The sequence below is a fragment of the Myotis yumanensis genome, unplaced genomic scaffold (assembly GCF_028538775.1).
Source record: "Myotis yumanensis isolate MYYU_CA2020_CCGP unplaced genomic scaffold, mMyoYum1.0.hap1 SCAF_6, whole genome shotgun sequence".
Taxonomy (NCBI): domain Eukaryota; kingdom Metazoa; phylum Chordata; class Mammalia; order Chiroptera; family Vespertilionidae; genus Myotis; species Myotis yumanensis.
This window is the reverse complement of record NW_027223757.1, coordinates 85,307,064-85,332,078: the sequence shown is the minus strand read 5'-3', so window position 1 is coordinate 85,332,078 and position 25,015 is coordinate 85,307,064. Positions and strand designations below refer to the sequence as shown.

The window sequence follows — 25,015 nt, the reverse complement described above, 5'->3', positions numbered from 1 at the left end:
GAGGGACATGGGACGAGGACGAGAAGGGCTGAATGGATAGGGACCAGAGCAACAAAGAGCTGGGCAAGGAGCTCATCTCAGGTTGGGACTCCCCGATACAAAAACCAAGCACGCTAACAGCAGACCTGACACCTCACCGGGAGGATATGTCCTCCCAGCAGCCTCCAAAGTTAAAAGGCCCCCACCCCCACTTTGGAAAATGTTAAAGGCAGCCAGGCTGGGTCTGGGGCAAAGGTGCTGTCCTGAAGGGATGTTTCTCGGCCTGCCACTCGCCACCAGCCTGGCCTGGCCTGCCCTGGGCTCAGCCAGCCCTAGATCCAGAGCCAGCGCGAGCACCCCCGCCCGATGACCAACAGAAACCTTTCACACTCGCTTGCTCTTACTGGGAATTCTAAAATTAAAAATTAATGCTCGTTCCTCTCCCCTCACAGCTTTCTCCCTTTATGAGCTAATATGCAAATGACCTGGGAGAGGCTAAGTCGCGGCAGCCACATATCCGCTTAGCATGAATGCTTCCAGATCTTTCCTGGAAAACAAGCTTTGCATAAAGGATGCTCAGAAGATTAGCTGTGACTGAGGGGGAGGCAGGAAGGGGCGAAGGGGGCTCCTGCCCTGAAGCAACACAAACACCCCCCACCCCCCAAGGCGAGGACTAGAGAACTAAGTGCCTCACCTTCAACAGACTTTTGCTCACTCATCGCCGTTTGTAAACTGAGATGTAATGCACGGCTCACAGAATCTACCCTTTAAACTGCCCAATCCAGTGGTGATTAGCCTATTCACAAGGCTGTACCACCACCACCACCACCACTGCTATCTAATTTCGGAATATTTTCGGAATCCCCAAAGAAACCCCATGCCCCTCAGCACCCTCCCCCCACTTCCCTCTTTCCCTGGCAACCATTTTCTCTCTGTATGGACTTGCCCATTCTGGACATTTCACATTAACGGAACCCACAATCTGTGGCCTTTGTGTCCGGCTCCCTGCACTTGGCACCATGTGTTCAGGGGTCGCCCAGGTTGGAGCATGGGTCAGTGCTGCATTCCCTTCTTGTGGCTGGAGAACAGTCTCCCGCATGGATAGCCCTCATTTTATTTTATTTTATTTTATTTTTTAAATATATTTTATTGATTTTTTACAGAGAGGAAGGGAGAGAGACAGAGAGTTAGAAACATCGATGAGAGAGAAATATCGACCAGCTGCCTCCTGCACATCTCCTACTGGGGATGTGCCCGCAACCCAGGTACATGCCCTTGACCGGAATCGAACCTGGGACCCCTCGGTCCGCAGGCCGACGCTCTATCCATTGAGCCAAATTGGCTTCGGCTTATAGATAGCCCTCATTTTAAAGGGCAACACACACGATGCTCCTGCAGTAAGGAGCGTCCAGGAGCCTTCGAAACCATGTGTAAACGTTCCTTCTCTGCTCCTCCCACCAGCTGGGTAGATGCGGTCCAAACCCTCCCCACCGGGCTGGCGGGAGTTCCCAAACACGCGGTGGCTCAGGACGGCCGCCCTGAATCACCAGGCCGTGACAGAACCACTCAGATGCCTGCTGAGGGGATTTGTAATGACTCTTAAATGTGTTTTATAGACCTCGGTGGTCCCCGTAACGGCAGATGAAAAGGCAGAGCCGGCTCAGGGGCGCAGCGCGTGCGGGCTCACAGGGCCCCGCGCTGGCTCTACTGGGCCGCTGTCGTCTCCTTAAAAGTCTTGATACTTTTCAAACCAGGGGCCCCGCGTTTTCATTGTGCACCAAGCCCAGCAAGTGGGAGGCAAGGGTTTGGAACCTGACACTCTTCCCAAAGCGATGGCTGCATAACAGCTGACTCAGACGGCGGGTCAGGCGAGGGGCCAGGGCCACAGCTTCCAAACTGCCCCCAGGCCGGCTTCCTAGCTGTCTCCCTCCCCACGGGCTAACAGTTGGCTGATAAGGCCTCCCGGAACAGCCAGTCTGGTAGAAAGTAAGCGTGAAGTCGACAGGCTCCGACTGTAAAGCAGGGAGACTCAAACTGAAACTTGTTTGATCTTGTAATCGCTTACAGGTTAGGACTAAGAAGAAAGAAAAATTAAAAAGAAAAAAAAACCCAGAACCCATACTTACTGAAATAACGGGCTCTGAGAAAACTTTTCAAATAGCCACTGTGTTCTAAACTGTCACTTTTACTTCCAGCGTGTCAAGGAAGTCATGGTTGCACCAAAAACTCTGGCGTTCGAACCCGAGAGAGGGGTGAGTTGAAAACGCAGCTGCCTCAGCTGATGTCCGTACTAGAAGGGACCTGAGGAAGAGCCCATCCACGTGGGTCCCCAGGAGGCTCCACCCCCCCCCAGGTTTAGTTCAATTCTCACTTTGTAGATGAGGAAGCTATGCTGTGAGAGGGGAAGTAACCGGCCACGGCCACCCACAAAAAGGGGCAGGACCAGAACCCAGAGCTTGCAGCTTCCCCTTCCAACCTCCCAATTTCATGAGCCCAACCAAAATTCACACACGGGATGTATGCCCCGTACCCCCAGTTTTCTCCTGGATCCTCAGCTCCTATCTCCTAGTACTTGTGCCTGGAAGAGAGAGTGAGGTCATGCAGATAAATCAAAGACATGTCAACCCTAAGGAAGAGCATGCAGCTTCCTCCCACCAGTGCGCTCTCCAGCCCGTCGCTCAGCGAAGGGCCAGAGCGCCCATGAAGGGCCCAGAGCCTTTCCGTACCGGGGAATCTGTTCCCACAGGGTTTCTGGGAAGAGTGAGTTAACTGAGCTTTTTCCAGTTAAAGGTACAAGAACCATGCAGGTGGATGGAGCTGGAGCTCGGGCAGACAGGAAGTGCTGCCAGCTCACCTTACCAAAGAGACAGGTCCAGGCGGCCCCTGGTCGGGATGGGACTCAGCACACCATCAAGTTCTGTCCTTTTTCTACAGCACAGGTGAACAACCATCCTGAACACCAAGCGCCTGGATTCCTTTGGTTTCAATTTGTGCTTCAGCCTCCCTCCCTCCCTCCTTCCCTCCGTCCCTTCTTTATTCTTTCCTCCTTTCCTTTCCTGCACAAATAGATACTGGGCACTTCCTATGTGCGAGGAATGTTCTGGGTGCTGGGGTACAGCTGTGAACAAAACAGAGGGAGGAAATAAGGAAAGAGTTTACAAATAAATGAATAGATACCATGTAAAAAGGTAAAAAATTCTCTGCAGAAGAACTCAGCAGGATAAGATGACTCAAAAAGGCACAGAAGCCCTGGCCAGTGTGGCTCATCTGGTTGGGCATCGTCTCGTGCACCAAAAGGATGCTGGTTCGATTCCCAGTCAGGGCACATGCCTGGGTTTCGGGCTCAATCCCCAGTGGGGAGCGTGCAGGAGGCCGCTGATTGATGTTCAGCTCTCACATCCATGTTTCTCTTTCTCTCTCCCTCTCCCTTCCTCTTTCTAAAAATCAATAAAAAATATATCCATTTTTTAAAATGTCAGGGAAGAAGGAAATTTAACTAGAATGGCCAGACTAGGGCTCCCTGAAGGAGGCGAAGGACTGCGCCATACAGATACCCGGGGAAGACCGTCCAAGCAAAAGGATCAGCAAGTGCCAGGCCCTGAGGAGGGAGTATCCTGGTGCATCGAGAAGGAGGAGGAGAGTGGCAGGTTGCAGGGGAGTGGGGTGGGGGAAGGGGGAGCGGGGGCTAAATCAGGCCAGTGCTGAAGCCATGGTAAGGCCTTTGGTTGTGCTCCAAGTGGGATGGCTCTGAGCCAGGGAATAACTGATCTGAACATAGGTTTCACCAGAACCCCCTCGATCACCGTTGTTACCAGGCCACCTGTGCTAGGGAACCAGGTCCGAGGCCAGACCCAGCTCAGCCTCTAAGCAGCCGTGTGAGGAGCACTTCCCTGCCTGGGCCTCCACAGGCTACTCTGGGAAATGGGACGATACGACGAGATGATGTCTAAGGTCCTCTCTACAATATTCTTATTTACTGGCAAGAATTGCCGAAAGCATCTAAAAGTCTCATTCACTGACTGGGGAGAAGGCCAGGAAGGGCAGCCCAGTGTTCGAAGCCCCCCTTGCTCCCCACTGCCTCTTCTGCCCACACAGAGTTCTCAGCCCGCGAAAGGCACTGCTCTCTAGGGAGAAAGGTCCAGCCCAGGAAGCAGCCACGTCAGCAACGTCCTCCAAAGATTGCGAAGGGTGACCACTAAAGATAGCACAGTCTCCACACTGTTGCGGGTGGGGCTGGGCCACTCAAAGCGGTGGCTGCAGCCGAAGCAGAGGGCACCGCTAAACCGGCTTCTGCCAGGGCTGCCACAGTCTCTCCTATCTCCCCTTCTTCTAACATGGAGCCAGAAGGAAAGTTATGGGGTTCAGGGCTGTTCCACCCATCATTTCCTTGAGGGTTCTGTCTGTTCGCACACCATCAACCTGGGTCAGAACGCATGACTCAGGTCTCCTCCATCAGGCTGGATATGCAGAGTTGGTCTCTCCCCCACCAGACTGTGAATTCATCCTATGCCTCCTCCTGCGCCTCCTCCATCGGACTGGGGGCTCCCTGCGGGCTGAGGCTGTATCTCCCCACATAGATGGGGGCCATGCTACCCCTGGGCCCTTGGATGGAAAGCTCCCTGAGGGAGAGAGTTTATCTGCCCCTTCCCCTCTACCCTCTCACTCATACTATAAACTTTTACTTATTTAGTGATTGTTTTTCAATCCTTGCCTGAGGATATGCTTTTTATTGATTTTACTAGAGGCCCGGTGCATGAAAATTCATGAACTGGAGGGGGCATCTCTCAGCCCAGCCTGCCCCTCTCACAGTCTGGGAGCCTTCAGGGGCAGGAGGCGACCCGGCGATCAGGGGAAGGCAACACCCCCATCACATCTCTGCTTCTGCCACTGCCACTGCCGGCAGCGCAAGCCTCGGCCGGCCCTGGTTACCTGAGCCTCGGCTGGCCCTGGGCGGCTGGGGGGCTGAGTAAACTGGGGACTCCGGAGGCAGGCGTGCGGAGCGGACTGGACCTGCCTGGGAGTGGGCCTGGCCGTGCCAAGCACTTGCCGCCCCGGCAGGGCTGAGGGGACTGAGTGTTGCCATCTTGTGGCTGTGGGTACCAACATCTTTGAAGCTGTGGCAGCCAATTAGCATATTCCCTTTTTATTGGCTGTGGGTGCCACCATCTTTGTGAGGGTGTGACGGTCAATTAGCATATCCCCTCTTTATTAGATGGGATAGGGAGAAAGAGAGAGAGAGAGAGAGAGAGAGAGAGAGAGAGAGAGAGAGAGAGAGACATCGATGTGGAAAGAAATATTGGCCAGTTGCCTCCCACACAGGCCCCAATGGGGGATCAAGCCTGAAACCTGGGTATGTGCCGGCAATTTAACCCAAAGCCCTTTGGTGCTTGGACGATGCTCCAACCAACCGAGCCACGCCGGCCAGGGCTACTTAGTGACTTTAGAACAAGGCGCTCATTGCAGCACTCAGACCGAATGACACTCCCGAGGCGCGAGGCCCTGTGACCCCAGCCATTAAATGATCCACGAAAACTACCTGAATACGAACCTCCAAGCTGAGAGAAACAAAATTAACAGCTGGCCTCACCGAACAATGCTTTGGTAGGCTGTCAGTGACCTGGCTGAGGCCCAGCTGAAATGCACCTTGAGGACCAATAGCAGGGAGCCCACCAGCCTGGCCTGACCAGAGCCGAGTCCTACGCGGAGGGCAGCCCACAGCCCAGCCTCCCCCGCAGGTGCCAACTCGGGCTTTCCCCAGGCAGTCACCCCAGTGATGTAGTGGGAATTGGGAAAGTGGCTCTGGGAACTGGAATTGGAAGAGGGGAGGCGGTCGGGAGGTGTGAGGAGACGGGGACGGAGACACCAGGGCAGCTCAGCGCCAGCTCCTGGAGCTCCTGGGAGAAGCAGACGCGGGGAGGGCACGCGTGTGCACGTGGGCTCCCCTGGAATCTGGTATCCTGGCTCATCGCAACAAAGGGTTTCCGAAGAACCGCAGAGGAGGGGCAAGAACTTCCAAAGGCTGAAACCAATAATAATAACAACAGTAGCGATAATAACAACAATAGCTAACCCTTGCAGGCACTAAATCCTTTCCGTATACTAACTCAGCTGATCTTCAGAATGATGCTAATATTACTCTCCGTTCACAGATGAGGCAACTGAGGCTGCCCCAAGTCACGCACACGTGAGGAGTAAAAATTTCACGCGGGCAGCTGGGGTCCCCAACACACGCTCTTAGCCACCGTCCTCTCTGAAAACAGAGGGGAAAATCCTCGGGTACCCCTGCTGGTGCCTCTGGACCTCTGGGGTTGGAGGCCACTCGGCAACAGGCATCCTGAGGGCCTGGGAGACTCGGGTGCTGGCGACTCAGACAGCGCCCAGCAGGGTCCCAGTGCTATTCTCCCGCTGTGCTGAGGGCCCACACCCTGCAAATGCCACCCTGCTGGACCGATGACTCTCCCCTTCCAGGAATCTCAGGTTAAACATTTCCATCTTTTCTGTATGTGGCACATCCGTGGGGGAAAGAGTGGAAGCAGGAGGAGGACGGGGGCGGGGGGGGGGGGGTGATGGGGGGGGGTGACAGGTCTCAGCTCCCACCAGAAGCCACAGGGCGTCTGAAAACTCAGGAAACATCGGAGAGACTTGTTTTGAAACAGTTTTATTTTCAAAGTGTTGCTCTTCAACCTCCACACCTTTGCAGGCGAAGTTCGTCTCAGGGTTCCTATTCCGTGAGTCCAAATGTGACACTACAGGCAGCCCATGCTGTGAGAACGGAAAGACATGGCGGGTCTATTGGATTTTATCTTCAGATTAACAAGACCCCATTCCTCTACGTGAGGGCTTTTCACGTACTGACACTACTGGCATTTCAGGCTGAAATGCTTTGCCGTGGGCACTGTGCTGGGCATCTGGCCTCTGCCCACTGAATGCCAGGGGCTTCCTCCTTCCTCGGCCCCCGAAATGCGACAGCCAAACAGGCCTCCAGACATTGCCGAGTGTCAAGGGGGAGGGGCCGCTGGGGGGAGAGGAACCTCTCAGCTGAGAACCACTGCTTTCTGTTTAGATAAACCTCAACGAAAAGGCGTCTGAAGGTTGGAAAAGACACATATTGAGCATAACGCCGAAAGTGTAACTGACATCGTAGCAAAATGTAAGTGCATCCTACTTTTCCTGACGTTTCAGACACCATGTACGTGACATTTTTCTGTGCAGCTGCCCTGCCTCTTTCCCGTGAATCTGCCTAAATGCTCAGCACCCGGGGTGCCCACACTTCCCCCATCCCGTTCGCATCCATCCCACACACCAATCCACCCTCGCATTCAGCACACCAGTGGGCACCTGCTCTCGGCCTGAGTCAGTGCTGCCATCTCTGAAGGAGCCCTGCAGGGTGAGACCAGAAACCACAGGCTCGGGGACGCCACAGGCTCGGGGGCAGCCACGGCCACCCAAGAAAATGGACCCATTTTCCTGATCAGCGCTGTCCATTCATCCCACTCTCCAAAGCCTCCTCCAGAGACCGTTGGCCTCAACCCCAGGAGTGAGCTATGCTAGACAGAAATGGACCAAAGAGATCCTGATGGAACAGACGGTGAAAGACCAACAACCTGATGGGAACTGGAAGAAAAGGAAATACACATGGATCTGAAACTTGTGGAAAAAAAATACTGAACCACACTCATAAGAGAAACACAAATGAAAACTAACTGAGATATCAATTTTCACCTATCAGATCGGCAAAGATCAAAAAGTGTGATAACTCACTGTGTTGGCGAAGCTGCCTCATTCATTGATGGTGTTGGTGCCAATTGCCACAACCTCCTTAAAGGACACTTGCAATGTCTACCAAAATCACAGCTCTCTACTTGATTTTACCAGCAATTCCACTTCTAAGAATTTAATCTGCACACATACTCCCACGTGTGCAAAATGGTGTGTATACAGTGACTCTCACGGCAGTGTGATTTGTGGTGACAGAAAACTGGAAACAGCCTCAATCGTCACTGTGAGGGCATGGCTTTAATAAATCATGGCTCAGAACATGAAATGCTATGCAGCTGTGAAAAACCAGGCGGGCATTCTCCATGCCCTGGTATCGAATCCTTTCCCACGTGCACTGCTCGGCGGTACAAGCAAGGCACTGCACCATGTGGTACGGTAGCAGGTGTTGGGAAGACTGTGTCCACGCATGCATTGAGATGCACAGATTACCTGTGAAAAAGACAACCAAGAAGCCAATAACCGGTTACCCTCAGAGAGGAGAACTGGGAGACCGAGGGCAGGAAAGAGGTGGAGAATTGCTACACACACTTGAGACTCTTCGTTAACTTCCAACTTTTATACCATGCGCTCGCATTAACTATCCAATCAGCCCATCAGTAGGAAAAGACTGTAAGTAACTGATCTAGCTCTGCCACCATTATGCACGTGTGCATGAGGCAGAAACCACAGGTCACTTTCGATGATAAATTCTCCATTCCCATAAGTATCCATACTTGTCAGTTCAAATGCTCCAGGTGTGTGTTTTTTTTTAATTCGAAAGTAAGATGACCCCCACACCCAGAACACACGAGACTCACCAAGCTCCCCACCTCCATGAGCCTGTGAAAGCATTCACCCTCAAAGCTACCTTCCTCATCTGAAACATGTTGCCTTCGCTGACCCCGGGACCACTGCCCCCCTGAAATTCCAAACGCAGGCGAGTGGGACCCCTTAAAGCTGCACGGCAGGATCAACTGTCAGGGACCCGGGGTACCCACACTTCTAAGAGAGCCTCAAAGCACGACCAGCGGGGACTGTGGGCTCCTGTGGGGAGTGGCTGCCACCCCGGCAGCACCGGGAAGCCCCTGCAGCCCTGCCCGCGGCAGTGTTTTAATGGCGCGGAACTCAAAGGTGCCACCGCCATCACTCTTAAACCTGCCCCGCTCCCACTGCCACTTCATCATAAAATAACCCTCATATATATTTTAGGCCGTAAATCAGCATTTGTCAAGTTCTAAATTGGGCTACAGCAATATTTATTCATCAAAGGATAAGTCTTCCCCGCAGAGTCATAAAACTGCCTAATAATTTAATATGCTATCGCTCTTACCTGCAACTTGTCAAAAAGTGGCCTGAAAGAGGCCTGTGTTTTACAGTTGGCTAGCGAGAATTCCACAGGGTATTACCTAGTTCGCATTTTTAATTCTCTATGTGTGGGAGGGGCGGGGGAGTTGGCACAAGGGACACGCCCTGTGCAGGACCCACCCTGTCTGAGGGTAGAGAAAAGCAGATTCCCCAAAGAGGACCAATGACTCGTCCAATCAGCCTGAAGGTGGTTGGTTTAGACAGAAAAGCAAGAAAAATGAAAATGATAGCACTGTGTATGCGGTAGGGGCAAAATACACCAAAGTCAGAGAATTCACGTTGGGGACAGCTCCATGGAGCAACAAGATGGAAAAATGTTAGAAGAAACGGGTGAAATATGACTCTAGGCTGCAAAATTATCACAGCCGGGCCAAGATGCCAATTCCAGGGACCCCTGCCGACCTTTGGAGCTGGCAATTCCTGTGTGGGGCTGTCCTGTGCGTCGTGAGATGTTTAGCAACATCCGAGGCCTCGACCCATTAGTTGCCAGTAACACGGCCCCAAACAGTTGTGACAACCAAAACTGTGTCCAGACATCGCCAAATGTCTTCAACATGTTTCAGATGAGGAAGGTAGCTTTGAGGGTGAATGCTTTCACAGGCTCATGGAGGTGGGGAGACTCAACAAGTCACCCCCAGTTGAGAATCACTGCGGTGAATGAATTTATTTAGTCTAACTTGACAAAGGTGGGCGGATGGGGCTAAATCCACTCCACTCCAACCAATGGAGTGTTCCTTCATGGTGTTTTTCCCCCTGAAGTTTCAAATGACACATCTAAGGAGATGCAGCCATTCGAACACCAATGTTTAGCTCACACACTGTGAACCTTCTCTCACTAGCAAAGTTAAACCTGCCTACGGGCCAAGGATCCCCAGCCTGGCTGCGCCTTCCTTGTTCCGTGACCCAGCCCACAGGTCCCCGCCCGCCAGCCTGCAGCTTTTACTTCTAACTCGCCCTCGATTTCCTTTATGTGTCCCCACAACCTTGTGGTTTACTCTGGCACAAGAAGGTGTCTCGGACTGGCATTCGCTGGTAGTTAATGACAAGGTGGGTTTCTAAGCCACAAGCACTATTAACTAAAACTGCTCAAGGGCGAGCCGGGGAGGCCATCGCTCCCGAGTGCTGAACACTGAACTCCTCACAGAACTTAAATCATCAAACAAAGATAGAAGAACCACTTTTTTTAGGGGTGGGGGGCGGGGGGGAGCCAAGTTCATGTATTCACGCTCCAGGCCACATTTCCCACAAGAATTTTACAATCAACACACCAAGACGCTACACTGAACCTTGCAACCTCCGGCCCAGGGGGCGGCCCAGCTCTCAAGGCACTAAAACCGACTGGGAGACAACAAAACCTGGGCTGAACTCAGATACGTGTTGTTAAAAGATTCAGCTTTGATTTCACTGTAGAGGTTTTTGTTTGTTTGGGTTTTTTTTAAAGGTAACTTTATCAAGGAGGAGTTGGAACAGGGTGGGAAACATTAAAATGAAACTGGACCAAAGGTTTAGAAAGATTTTTCATCTGTACAGACTCATCTACCAGTCAGATGGTGCCCAGCCCCCAGGAGCGGAAGAATGGGAGCGAGACGAGCTGGGCCCACCTACATGGCCTTGGACTCGGGGCCGGGCGGCCTCACGTCAGGGCTGCACTGTGGGCACCGACCACAGACAAGTGGTACAGGTCTCAATCCCGTAAAACCACCTCTGCATGTTTGATTCATAAAAAAACTGAAAAGTACACTGACGTGAAATTTGCTTTAAGCTCTTTCTTCCCAAAGTTCCACCCACTTAAAAAATGCCACTATCACCGCCATCGACTCTAGACAGCTTGGTGGAATCGCCAGAGTAAGAGACGCCTAAGGCTTGGGCTCTTCTGAAGGTGGGACTCCACTAGGAAGTTGTCTAGAACTCCCAACATTACCACCTCCCCCCCCGCCCCCCGAAAGCCAGGTTTCCACTGGAGGCCGCCCTGCTTGGCTGTATTTGAAACTGTTTAAGTCCCATGCACCATCTGTTCCAGCCACTGTGTGCAAGCTTGCAAAATTAGCTGACCACCGCTTGCTATGCCTCTGGTCCAACAAAATTAAAGAAACAAAACAGAAACGAGGCCACAAGAAGGTAAGAAGGTGCCCAAGTCTCACATGTGGAAAGAGTCTGTCCCACAACCCTTCCTCCAAGACTTAAACACTCAGAGCAGGCCTTACATATGACCTGATCATGGCAAAGCCAAAATGCCTTTGACGTGAACTAGAACTGCGGAGAGAAGTGGGAGGAGGGGAGGGGAGGGAAGGAGAGGGGAGGGGAGGGAGGGGAGAGGAGAGGGGAGAAAAGAAGAGGAGAGAGGAGAGGAGGGGGGGAGAGGGGAGGGGAGAGGGGGGAGAAGGGAGGGGAGGAGAGAAGAGACCGAACCTTCCTTAGAAATAGCCTGTGCCTGGTGCATTGCCAATGGAATACAGTTGGCACAAATCTTCGAGGTTGTGGCGGGTAGTGAGGTGGGCCCGTGTCTCGGCGGCCAGGCTGCTCATCCGGCAGCAAAGCTAATGGAGTCAGGCTCGGGGCGTCCCCCGGACCAGCGAGCTTCCCCCAGAGAAACATTCTACTGCCAGGCCGCAGACCACACCCCAAACCCAGCCATTTCAGAAATGATGCCAGTGAACACAGAAGGTGACACAGGAGACCCAAGCTGTGGCACAAATGCACCAAGAGCCAGGATACCTGTGCCAGCACTGCGGGGCCCTGAGCTTGTGGTTCCGGGCCTCCGCTGCCCCTCGTACGATGGAGTTCCCCCGGCATTAAATAAGATCATACCTGGGGCCTAGCACCAGGCCTTGGGACCCAGAGAATGCACCCAGCCTGTGCTGGCTCACATTCCTGCTTCCATGATGTCATTATTAGGATCACCCAGCCATCACTGGCTGAGTGCCTATAGCTTCTCCCCTTCCAACGTCATAAGCTTGGTAGGAGGGTGAACTGTGGAAATGCAGATGAAGCTTCTACAAACACACAGCTCTTATCACCAGCACAACCCCCCTCAAAGCCCAGCCTAGCTACTTCAACCCCAGCTCACTGGGCTCCAATATCCAAAGAGGGACTGCCCCTCAGTCGCTTCAATCCTCAGGGCCGTATTTGCTCTTCAAATGAAGTTATTTATTCAAACCAACAACCCCTCTCTCCATCTGGCCAGCGGGTGACCCCCCCCACACACACACACCATGTGAAGTGTGTCCCCAAGGTGTGAAGTGTGCCGTCCCTGTGGGAAGCATCTTAGGGACAACACACAGGGCCCTCACAACACCCAAAGCTAGTTACTGCGTCTGCCCTCTCTCCTTTTTTTAAGTCATTTAAGGAAATGAGAAACGAAGGTAGAGGCAGAAAAAGAAAGAGTGTGGGGGCAGAATCCCACTTTCCCCATCGTCTTCAATTCAGTACAAGAGCTAAATCGGTCCTGCGAAGCGAGGTCTAAAAGAGGAGCAATTTAAATAACTTTCCCAGCCCTCAGTAGCCGGAGCCCGGGCTCAGGGCTCACTACGGGATTTGCATACCTTCGCCAAGCCCGGGGGGAGTGGGGTTGCACCTTCCCTAAACCTGCGTTAGGCCCACTGCACGCGCTCTCCACGGGCCTCTTAGGGGCCTGGACCTTTTTAAACCAAACAAGAACTTGCCCCTCCACAACGTAGGACGACTATATGATTTTGAAAAGAAAGAAAAAGGTCAACAGCGTTCTGAGCACACGTCACAGGCTTTGTTCTGCTCACGTCCCCACTTCCTGTTGCTTCCTCGCCTCATCACTTTTTCAGTTTTGAAGCCTGTGTGTTTGCTCCAGTGTCACTGTACGGTTTCAGTGGGAGGCCATCGGGGGACCAGGAGGAGGACGATCCTGTTCTGAGACACGACCGTCAGGAAAGTACACCCCAAATTTCACCACCAACACCCCCTACCCCCCCCCCCCCCCCCCCCCCGTTGACAGTGGGTGTGATAGGAAAACACTTGTGGGCGAGCTTTACTTTGTGGGCGCGTCCTGTGTGGGCAACGGCCACCGAACCACTGACGGATACCAGGTGGCTTAGAACTGGGACCCACGCCGGAAAATACCCGGCACCCACAGACCAAGAAATTCCCTGCAGGGAACACATTCCAGCCCTTGCATCCCTCCCCGAACCCTGGACTCCAGGGAGCCATCGCCACTTGGAAAAGAAACGAAAAGACTCGGATGCTTTGTGGGTGGGACCCGGCCTAATCTCCAGCTTAGAATAAAGGGCCGAGCAAACGGGGGGCAGCAAGAGCCATTGGACCAGCCCCCTCCTGTGACAGAGGAGGAAGCCCCGAACACGACCTGTATCGGAGCCCATTTATTAATGTCAGAGCAGAGCCCAGCTCTCACCTCCCGGGCCGGGGCTTTCAGAGTCTAATCGAATGACCACAGAGCAGAGGCTCCGTCCACGTCTCCGCCTCGCTGGACACTGGCTGGGCCACATGCGTGGGGGCGAGGGGAGTGACCAAGTACTTTCTCTCTGTCCCCCCTTCTAGAAGTACGTGTTGGGGGGGTAGGGTATCCTGTCCTCATAATCCACTCTGGCCCCTGAATTCCTTGGGTTAGGGGTGGCCCTAAACTGGCTTACCGCACCCGTCTGCCGTTAGTCCCCAGCCGGGGGATAACAAATAAAATCTGGGGGACGGTGGTGGTTGCACAAGGCACAGGATGGGAATGGAAAAGTGGGTGACCTCGGGGGCGTCTTCCTGCTCTCTGCACCTTCCGATGTCCCCGTGGATCATGAGAGCACTGGCCTCCAATAGCCGCTAGCCCCAGGGTCTCTGATCCTAAGTCTGCATAACCTCTCAACCCCCTGACCTCCACAGAGCTCATTCTCTTTCTCCCACCTGCCCATCCACCTGCCCAGCACATCTGGAGACCCCCAGCATGTACATTAGTAGGGTCCTGTGAACATCTGTCCTTGATTTGAGCACACCAGGAGCTCTCACTGGGCCTTCCTGTATCATCCCCATGGGTAAGACACGGCTTCCAATCCCCCAGCCAATAAAAATGTAATGAGAGGCTACTGTGTGCAGGGTGCCCATCTAGAGACAAGGTGGGCTGAGTTTCAGGGCGGTGAGATAGACACCAAGGGTCAGAATCTACACAGCCAAACTCCAGCCCTGCCCCATGAGTCTCTCTCTCCTTCCCTGATTGACTTTCTTTGTAGACCGTGGCAAAACCTGGCATGGTAGTATATGTTTATATGTTTATTCATCATCTGTTTTGCTCACTAGAAGAAATAAATGCTCCATGAGGGCAGGGGCTGGTTTTGTTCATCCTGGCAGCCAGAGCAGCACTCGGCACATGGCAGGAGTTAGATGTCGAATGAATGAATGAAATGCATGCATGCATGAATGAATATATGTATGCATGAGTGAATGAATGAGCAGTCAATCCTGGACCTTCCTCAATCATCACCAAGTTACTTAACGTCTCTAAGTTTCATGTTTTCCTCCTTTCTAAAACAAGGATAATATTAATGTAGTCTTTATGCGACTGGAGTGAGGATTAAACAAGGAAATGATTGTAAAAGCATTTAGAATGCACCTGGCACACAGCAAACAATCAATAAATGTTAGCTATTACTTGTTAACCATTATTATTACAGCCACTGATGGAAACACAGAAAAATAAAGCCTCTTTATTATGCCCCAGGCAGTTTTTAGGCTAAATAACCAAGATTCTGTGTATGTCAGACCCATCCATAAAGGATCATTAAGAGAGGACTGGGCCATGGGCCCGAGTAGATACTATGGATCCCTCAGAGCTTAACTCTTAGCGAAAAGTGTTTTCATGTAGTTTAAAGCCATGAGCTCATTTGTGTAAATGCTGCTTTATGGGTCCCTATCATAGCCATCATCCAAGCAATTTAAAGTCTTAAAATATCTAAATTCCTGCTCTCAAGAGCTTGTGAGTCCAGCTGGGGAAAATGAGACATTAATACAGGCACACCTCACTTTACTGTGCATTGCTTTATTGCAGCTCACAGATGTTGGGTTTTGTTTGTTTGTTTGTTTGTTTTTACAAACTGAAGGCAAGACCCTCCACCAGCAAAAAGACTATGACTCGCTTTATTGCGATATTCACTTTATTGCAGTGGTCTGGAGCCGAACCCACAATATCCCCGAGGTATGCCTGTATATGAAAGGAGAACTATAAACTCAAATTCAAAACAACATATGTCAAATAAGTGCACTGGAGACTAGGACTGCCAAGTGCTGGTAAATGCTTAACAACAAGCTCTCTCTCTCTCAAAAAAAAAAAAAAAAAAGCCTTGATTTTAGTGCATGTCACTTTTCATGGTATAAATACTCTCACTAGAGCCAAACTCAGGTGACCACTGTGAGGGCCAGTGGACAAGGAGTTGGGAAGAGGTATGCCACGATTGACTCTCATGAGCTGGTGTGAGCCAGCTGCAGCCCACCACTGGGTCCCATTCCTCAAGGTCAAGGGCCATGGGCCAAGTGGTCAATACCAACAACTAACATCTTTATGGCACTTTAGGTTATAAAGCACACCAGAGGCTGTGGTTGTTTTCCACCCTCCCCATCTGGTCAGAAAGGTATCGCCCTCATTTTCCATATAAGAAAACAGCGTCCAAAAGCACGAACATTTTCCAGGGTCGTTCTGCTAGTGAATGACATTGCCAGGGCTGGCACCAGGATCTTCTGGGGCAGCTGTGAGTTCTCCCTATACCACCGTCCCTGACAACTAGGACTTCCCGGAGGACCAGTGGTTGAAGGGTGGAGAGCGGGCGGAAATGCAGGAGAGGGACAGCGCTCACCCAGGTGGGAAACACGAACAGCCCAAACATCTAGGGAGCTTGCAGGGCGCGAACAAACTCGAAACTAACGAAACCACTTGGTCCCGCATGCTTCACCAGAGAGAGCTTTCCTAAAACAGCGATCCAGTTATTTGAGCCTGCCTTCCCCAACTCACTGGGTGACGGAGCAGAAGCCACGGCAGGTGATGTGAACGATGAACCACAGGGGGCTGGTTAAATGCAGGAACACCCGCATCACGGAATGCTGTGCCACCACCAAGTCATTCCGCTTACAACTGGGACATTCTAGCAGAATATCGTTCTGAAAGCACATTACATAATAATATGTGCAGAATGACTCCAGTTTTGTAAAAACTAACCAGCAGGCAAACACACCCTATGTATATATGCATTTAAAAAAAAAAAAAAAAAAAAGACTGGAGACATAGATTTCAAAATCCTTCAAATTCCAGAAGGGTGGGATTAGGGATGGTTTCTATTTTCTTCTCTAATATTTTCTGTATGCTCCCACTCTTCTCTAACATGATGCTTTTATAACCAGAGAAACAATGAATGGGTCATATTTTACTTTCAAAGGCTGAGAAAATGAATGGCAAAGAATCCGTGATGTAAACCCCGGGGAAGGCATTCTTTTGAGGCAATGGCCCAGGTGCTCAGGGTTCTGATACATTTCTCAGACCCCTCAATGGGTTCCCCACAAACTTCATCTTGCTCCCACACACATGCACATGCACACACACACACACACACACACACCAGCACAAGTCTCCACACCATCCCTTTACCCCCTCTTCTCAACCTCATCCCTGATCCATGTCCAGCTTGGTGGGAGGCAAGGCATGGGAGGCACAGTGGAGGGTGGACAAGCAGTGATCATTCGTGAGTGCCCTTCGTGTCCCACATGGCATGTCAGGAGCTTCTCGCATGTGGATTCAGATAGACAGCAATTCTAAAGCACAGGTCTTCCTGCCCACATTCTACAGAGGGGAAATGAAGTTCAGAAACGATATCCAGGGTCACACAGCCCACGACGAACGAGGACTGGGAATGAAACCCGTCTAACCAGAACCGGTCTATAGATCGTTCAGCGGCCTGTCCGACAACTGGACTTAACCATCAGGAAACGCAAAGTATCCCAGCTCAACCTGCTTTCGTGCATACTCAGGCTGGAAGTGGGATGCACCGCCAGTCCTGACTTGAGACTCTATAGATACTTAATAATTTTAACAAGAAAGAAAAGGAAAAGGGGGGGAGGGGGGACCCTCCGCCCTGTGCTCATCCCTCATTCAGGGAAGTAAAAATAAAAATCGAGCCTTCCCCCAACACAGCGCTTTAATGAAAGCACCCAGCCAGTCTTCTTCACTGCCGCCCACCCCAGCCCACTTCGTTTAAATTTAGCCAACCACCAGGCAAGCGGTACCCAGCTGCTGTATCTGAAATGAAGTCGCGAAGTCCTCATCGCTTCCAAGGAAAACGGGGCAGGGCAGGTAGGGCCGGCATGGCGTGCGGTCTGGGCTGTGCCTCGGAAGACCCCAGAGCAAAGAGCTGGTTCCGTGGCTGCCTCTCTGCCTGGAGTCGTGTGCCCGTGTGGCTTCCCCTCTGCGGGTCTCAGCCTCCCCTGTACAAAGTCAGGGGTGGGCTGATGAAAGGGACCTTCCCAAGGCCCATCCCAGGGTACAGCTCAGGTTCCTAAGACCTGCCGCACAGAGGGCAGCCCGCTGGGCGCAACCTGCACCCCCCATCCCACCTCCCACCACCCAGAGAATGAGTGAGCAGCCACCCAAGATGGGGGTGACTGGGGCTGAATGAGTTGGAGTTCTTCAGCTCCAGCTCTGGAGGTCTCGGTTCTCAGTAAATGTTTGGGGAGAGGGCCTAGCTGTGGGGAAGGCGTCAGTAAGGAGGTCTGTGGCCAGTCACCCTCTGGTCCCCTCCACCCCCCAAAATCGGCAGAGATTCTGTGGCTGGGACTCGACTAACTAGGAGTCCCTGAACTCTTCTCCTCACACTTGACTTTTCCAATGAGATCGGGCCGGAGAAAGGGGAGCGCCTCGCTACTGAAACCCCCTCTGGTGTTCTGGGTGACTCCGAGGCTTGGGGGGGGGGCGGGGCACAGGCCAGCTGGATTTTTCTGCCATCGACCTAATGCAAGGGTTTCTTTTCGAGGTTACTTCCAGAGTTTCATTAAATGTGGCTAAGTCCTTGGAGTAGGTACCCACTCACTCAAGCAGAAGCATGGGCACCCTGGCAAAAGCGACTGAAATTAATATTCACAACTCAAGAAGTACTGCCTTAACACAGCATAACTCCCAGCTCCAGCTGGAGGCAGCAGCAGCCGCTCTGTGATCGCTGAGACCCATGGACTGAGTTGCACTGTTCAACCAACCTGGGACCCCAACCCCTGCAATGAATGGACAGGCAATCTAGATCTCAATTCCAGTCTTCCTCGGGTCTGCCTCCTCCACATCTCGAACCTTCCAGGCAGGTTCTTCCCAGCTCCTCATCTGCTGAGCCATGCCTTAAGGACTCCACCAGAAATCCAGCAGGAGACCAGAAAGAGAGAGAAAGATTTAGAGAAAGAAGTGGCCCACCAATGGCCTCGATGCTCTGACGTTCTCTGACGTGTGTGTGACCTGACTGTCCAGCTTCAGGATCTGGGCGGTGAGCCTCCAGACCTCTCCCCTCACCCGGACCTTCACGGAACCGAGGAAACCAGGCCTGAGCCCAACCCTCCCACCTCAACCAGTCATCAAAGCCCAGAATGCCTGGCCACTGGAAAGCAGTACTTTCAAGGTGAATAAAAGTGAGATCTACATATTACACTACTTCTCACAGTGCTAAATGTACCCATCTCCCCAAGAGGAAGAAATGACAGAATAATAAACATTTTTAACTATAGGTAAAAGCGTGGCTGATGCATATACTAGTAAAAAAATCATGAATTCTAGAATCAGATCTGGATTCAAATCTAGGCCCTTTTACTTATAAACTGTGTGACATCAAGCAAGGCACTCAACTCTGTTAAGCTTTCTGGTCCGTGAAAGAGCATTATAGGAGAGAGTATATATAACTTGGAATTTACTCATTAACCCACAAATTGTGTTCCTCCGAAGGCTGGAATGAAAGAGGAAGAGTGATGTGCCCCCGCCCCCAAAACTAGAAGGACCCCAATTCCAAGCAGAGCAAGAGCAACAGGGCGGGCACCTGGTCCAGGTCCTATTTCCCGACACCCCCACGTGCACCCTGCAGCAGAAGGTGCGGGCCCTCCCTCCCAAGCCCCCCGGGGCCACCCTTGCAGACAGTGAACACTGCAGAAATGCCCTAGGCATCTGGTTTTTCAACATTTTTTAGCAGCCGAATCCCAGACCCCAATATAGAGAATAAAGATAAAAGGCAAAATGTTCTTGGAGAAGCAGATGCTAAGATGAACTGATCTGGAGCCCTGGGAAAGTCTTGCAAACTGAAATTGCACTGTAATGGAGAAAGAAGGGAAGGAGGCAGAGGGGGTCAACAGAGGGGAGTGGGGACAAGAAATTAGCTGTGTAACAGGGTGTGGGGCCTGCCGTGGGGATGGCACCTCACTCCTCACTCGTGACAGAACCGACAGCCTCAGGCACCTTCCTCACACATACTCAAACACAAAGCCCTCGCAGAGGGTCTAAAGGACAAGACAGAGGCGCCACTGAGATATACTCTGGAATTGCAGTATTATTTCATTATTGCCAAATATTTACTAAGAGCCAAGCATCCACCCTCCTCCCAGAAAGACAGACCTGACGCACCCCTCGTGTCTTAAGACATCCGTGGGGAATGGGCCTAGAATTCCCAATGCCTACCTACTGACTCTGCCCCTGGAAGTCCCACCTCCTACCCAGCCAGTGCCTCGCCCCACTCACTCCTGTTGTTCCTCCTTTTATTTTATTTTTTAAATATATTTTATTGATCTTTTACAGAGAGGAAGGGAGAGCGATAGAGAGTTAGAAACATCGATGAGAGAGAAACATCAATCAGCTGCCTCCTGCACACCCCCTACTGGGGATGTGCCCACAACCAAGGTACATGCCCTTGACCGGAATCGGACCTGGGACCCTTCAGTCCACAGGCTGACGCTCTATCCACTGAGCCAAACCGGTTAGGGCTGTTCCTCCTTTTAAATTTCATGGGACCGCATCGGTCTGTCCAGTAACAACCTCACCAAAGGGTATCGGGCCAATTCTGCCAGCTCCAAAGCTTGTCCCCACAAGGAGCACATTCACAACCCACTCAAGCGCAGAATGTGACCCCCAGCTTGGGCAGGTCACAGAGGTCAGAAAATACTGCTCCTCAGAAAATAACATAGATGGCAATCATCCGAGAAACTGGTCAAACAGCACAGTGCCAGAGTGGCACCGCGGAGAGGCCTCCACGAAGCATGACCGCAGCGGGGATATTCCTTCCACTAACCACAGAGAGTTTGAAGGATGTGAGTTAAGACAGCAAAATGTTTTCACAAGCATTCCTACCAGCCAGAAGCCAGCTCTACTTCCAACCTGCATCCTACTGTTTGGGAATAAGTGTTTAGCATCAGCAACTTCCCAGGAGAAGGTGACAGGCACTAGTGTGGGAGGATCAGAGGCCCTGGAGTTGGCGTTCTGAGTTCAATCCCAGCTCCAGCACTTGCTAGCGATGTCTCTGGAGCAGATGATGCGTGTCAATTTGATGAATGTGAGTAAAACACTCAGTAAATACTAGCCCTCTCCTACTGCCAACTTCCACCTCCAACCATAACCCCAAAGTAAAAGCAGGTCCAAGCATTTTGCAAAACCATTATTGGGCAAGTACCACTCAAACCCAGGACGGGGTCACCTCTGTGTTTGTGCCGGGTGGGATTAAGGAATCAAGAGTGCGGCCATGACATGCCCTTATTCCCTATGTCCCCAAGCGCCTTTTCATAGACTGCCAGCACCAAAATTCTATTCATCCTTCAAAATACAGCTCCCTGCGTCTCTCAACAAAAATTAACCCTGGCTGGTGAGGCGCAGTTGGTTGGAACATAGTCCCGTGCCCAGAAAGGTCGCTGGTTCGATTCCCAGTCAGGGCACATGCCCAGATGGCCAGTCCGATCCCCAGTCGAGGTGCATACAGGAGGCAACCAAGCAATGTTTCTCTCTCCCTTTCAACTAATTGATGGCTTTCTCTCTCTCTCTCTCTCTCTCTCTCTCTCTCTCTTACTTCTCCCTTCCTCTCTCTCTAAAGTCAATAAAAACATATTTTAAAAAAATTAACCCCCTTCCACTACATATACCATTTTGCCTGTATGCTTACTATAGTACCGACTTCATTCTGTTTCATATTACAGTTGTAATATAGTTCTGTCCCCCAACTCCAAAGAAAAGATCCTTCAAAAGTGAGATTTTTGCTCCTCCTACCCCTCAAACCTTCAGCGAGCGCCTGGCACACTGCCTTGTGCGAGCAGGTCAAGATATATGTCGGCTAAATGGATGAACGGGGAAGAAATCCATTCAAGATTGTCCGGACACCACAAAAAACATTATTATAACAACGCTTCCGTGAGAGCTCAGGGTAAGTGAGCCAATGAAACCACAGGGAGGAGAGGCTGAGGCTGTACACCAACAGGGAGACTATCCCGCCTCTAACACCAGCACCCTGGGGCGGAGCGGAAGCATGGCCTGGAACCTAAGCAGTGTCCCTCCAGGGTGGACTTCCATCGGCCCCCATCCCCTTCTGGGCCCGTTTCTCCACGGCAACCTCTACCTGCTACCCCATGAGAATCACAGAGCCACCGCCAGTTGGGAGGAAGGACGGTGCCCTGGAGGGAAAGCGCTGTGTACTCCCCAGGGCCCAGTGTTATTTTCTAAATGGTTTTGGTTTTTATCGTATGTTGTGGGTGACTCTTTTAAACAAAAAGTCCAGAGGAAGAGAAATGACACAGACTGCACAGAATTGTTTAAAATAAAACAAAAATCAAGAGGAAGTGGGTCCCTCTCGCAGGTTTCTCCTTCAACCAATAGTCAAATTTTAGTAATCAGCTTGTGTTATGGTTTCCATTACAGACGAGAGTATATTACACCTGACGATCAAAGAGAAAGTACAGGCCCCGCGGCAGCTCGATTCCACCCCCAGAAGCCCCCGGAAAGTGAGGTCTTCTCTTTCCCAATTGCCACCTGGGGGCGGGCGGGGGGCTGGGTGTCCCCGGGCACCTGCCTGCGGGGAGAGAAGAGGCACTGCTGAAGGGCAGCTGACGCTCAAGGGCCAGCACTTACCCAGGAAAGGGCCCAGGCCTCCCGCGGGGCCACGGCGCTGGGGTGCCCAGCCCATGCTCCGCTGAAGTTGCTTTATATTAAAAACACCCGGACAAGACGGTTCTCGCAGCCTGGAGGCTTTAGAAAAGGACTGTGGAGAGCAGCGATTTTCAACCGGCGTGCCTGAGAATTGTTAAGACGGGCCGTACTTGACTGTCTAGGCAGGGGCACTGACCGCTTTCCCTTAGGCTGTCAGATACCAAAGTGACAACAGCCAACACAACAATAGCCGTCTGGTGTGAATCAAAACTATACCCGTTATTTCTGTGTGTCAGGTCGGCAACATATATATTTTTGGTGCCGCAGAATGTTAGTAATGAGCTAACGTGTGCCATGAGAGGGAAAAGGCTGAAAATCGCTGCTGTAGACAGTGCCAGGCCCAACGCTGATTTAAAGGAACCAGAAATTGACGAAGGGGTCAGAGGTCGGGGAGGTAGGGAGGAGAGACGAGCTCCGGGGCGGAGTCACGAAGACCAGAACCAGGGTGTTGGGGACATGTCATTCGGTAGGCAGTCCCTGAGGGCTCTGGGAAGCGAGGCCAGCTGCTCTGTCTCAGTTTCTGAGTCCCAGCCCTCACAGTCAGACCCTCTCGTGTGGCAGGGAGAGAGACAATCGCTTTTGGTGACCACGACTATCCTTTCTGTTCTGCAAGCAGGTTCCACAGCACCCGGGCGGATCGGGCTGCCGGCAGGAGAGCATCCTGGTGTCCCAGGGGTCCGTGTGATGCGGCAGAAGGAACCCCTTCGGTGGAGTCAGAACTGCCTTAGAATCCTGAGTATCACCTACCAGGAGGGGCCAGTTCGCCTCTCTTGCCTACATGACATGAGTAGGTATTCTTCTTCCTGTTGGATCCAGTTACCATGAAACAGAAGGCAGAGGAACCACATCTTCTGTGCAAGAAAAATACTCCTGGTCCCGACAGGGACTGTTCCCTCACCCCTGCCAGCCACACCCTAAGGCCACAGGGTTATGCACGAGGGAGAAGCAAGCAAAGGGAACTCTAGGGCTCACTGCCGTACAACTGAACTGATGCTACACAGCCCAGCACACACATACATACAAAGAAGAAGGAATAACGAATTATATAACTCCCCTTTCCTTTGGGGGTGGGGACAGCAAGTTCTCCCTGTCGGGATTTTTTCTCACCGTGAGCGGCTTTCCTTTGGCCCTTCATTCATTCCCTCCCTCCCTGGACACTGGCTTACTGAGGGGTGCCCTGAGGGCACGGCTGCAAACAAGACACAACAGCCCCCCACCGAGGACTTTGGAGGGTGGAGTGAGACTGGCACATTCAAGGAGCAAGGGTGCTCTGCTCCAGGCCAGTAACCTCCACCTCCAAAAGCCGGCGCACAGCGGGCAGGGGTGTGTGCCCTGGGGGTGGGAGAAGAGAGGACAGGCCCTTAACCCACCACCTGCCTTCACCACAGATAACAGCCAACCACGGCCCAAAAGTCTGTCACCACTGCCCCCACATACCTTGGCTATGTCCCAAAGAGCCCCACGTTTCAGAATCCCAAATAGATGTCCTGAACAGCCTCTTGTTTCCGGGAGGTGGGGGAGGTGGGGGTTGGCATAAAAATCTCAGGAGACCCAGGGCCTGACTAGGGCCTTGGGATCACCTCCTCTGCCTGATCGGCCAGAGCACAGTGGGAGGGTGTGAACTGAACTGCAGGGGCTCATGGCCATCCTCTAAATCAGTGGTTCTCAACCTTCTGGCCCTTTAAGTACAGTTCCCCATGTTGTGACCCAACCATAAAATTATTTTCGTTGCTACTTCATAACTGTAATGTTGCTACTGTTATGAATCGTAATGTAAATATCTGATATGCAGGATGGTCTTAGGCGACCCCTGTGAAAGGGTCATTTGACTGCCAAAGGGGTCGCGACCCACAGGTTGAGAACCGCTGCTCTAAATACACCAGAAAACCATGGTCCTGCCCATCAGGAGAGGCCAAGAGGAGGAGACGAGCCCAGAGGATGGGAAAGGGGGTGTTGCACGTGGGCCAACAGCAAATCCAACATGGAGAGGCAGAAACTAGTCAAGTGAAAACAGAGGCCAACTTAAGATTTTAATTTAATTTCCATCGACAACCAGGGAATTGACGACGGATTACCTAGAAGGAACAACTTAACTCCCCTCTTCTCACCACAAGGCTCCCTCCACCATCCCTGCTCTCAAATCAACAGATTCGGAGCACTTCTTGTCACTACAACTACCACTTTTTGAGCCCCTATTATGGACCAGGCCTGTACTAGGTGCCTTAAATATCTTATCAAATCCTTAAAATCACCCAATGAAGGTGTCAGTGGGCCCATTTTGCAGATGAAGAAACTGAGGCTGAGAGGTTACATTGTTTACCCAAGGCCCAATGGCACAGACATGCACACAGACATGCACAAAAACGTTTAATCCATTCAATCAGATTTTAAATTACATGATAGCCCCAGGCCCTGCCGCACAGCCCTCCTGCAGGGAACCTGATTTTTATGAAGGTGCCAAGCACGTACAGGGCACACTGCGTGTGCCTCTCCAGCCGCTCACTCTCCCCACACCCTGCCCCACCCAGCCCCACCTGCAAGAGGGAACACGCTGCGCCTACCAGTCTTTTCAGTTCTTCACACCGAGTTCGTTCTCAGAGACTCAAATGCCCCAAGCCCTGTCTACCAGTGGAGACCAAATGGAATTTCACAGGTTCATCTCCCTCTTTTTTAATCCTCACAAAGGATATATTTTCACTGATCTTTGGAGAGAGAGAGGAAGGGAGAGAGAGAGAAACATCAATCAGTGCCAGCGAC

At 51.9% G+C, this 25,015-nt stretch overlaps 1 protein-coding gene across 12 annotated transcripts in view; it reads right to left on the bottom strand.

Annotated features, from left to right (window-relative positions):
• The window catches only part of TRERF1 (transcriptional regulating factor 1), a 209,252-nt gene that overhangs the window by 136,627 nt on the left and 47,610 nt on the right, over positions 1 to 25,015 (bottom strand). The window contains exon 1 of one of the 12 annotated variants that reach the window (XM_070418594.1): positions 2,106 to 2,165. The exons of the other annotated variants lie outside the window; for them this stretch is intronic. The gene's annotated coding sequence lies outside the window, so the exon portion shown is untranslated. Of the gene's footprint in view, positions 1 to 2,105; positions 2,166 to 25,015 lie in introns of those variants that run through there. 12 annotated transcript variants of the gene reach the window in all.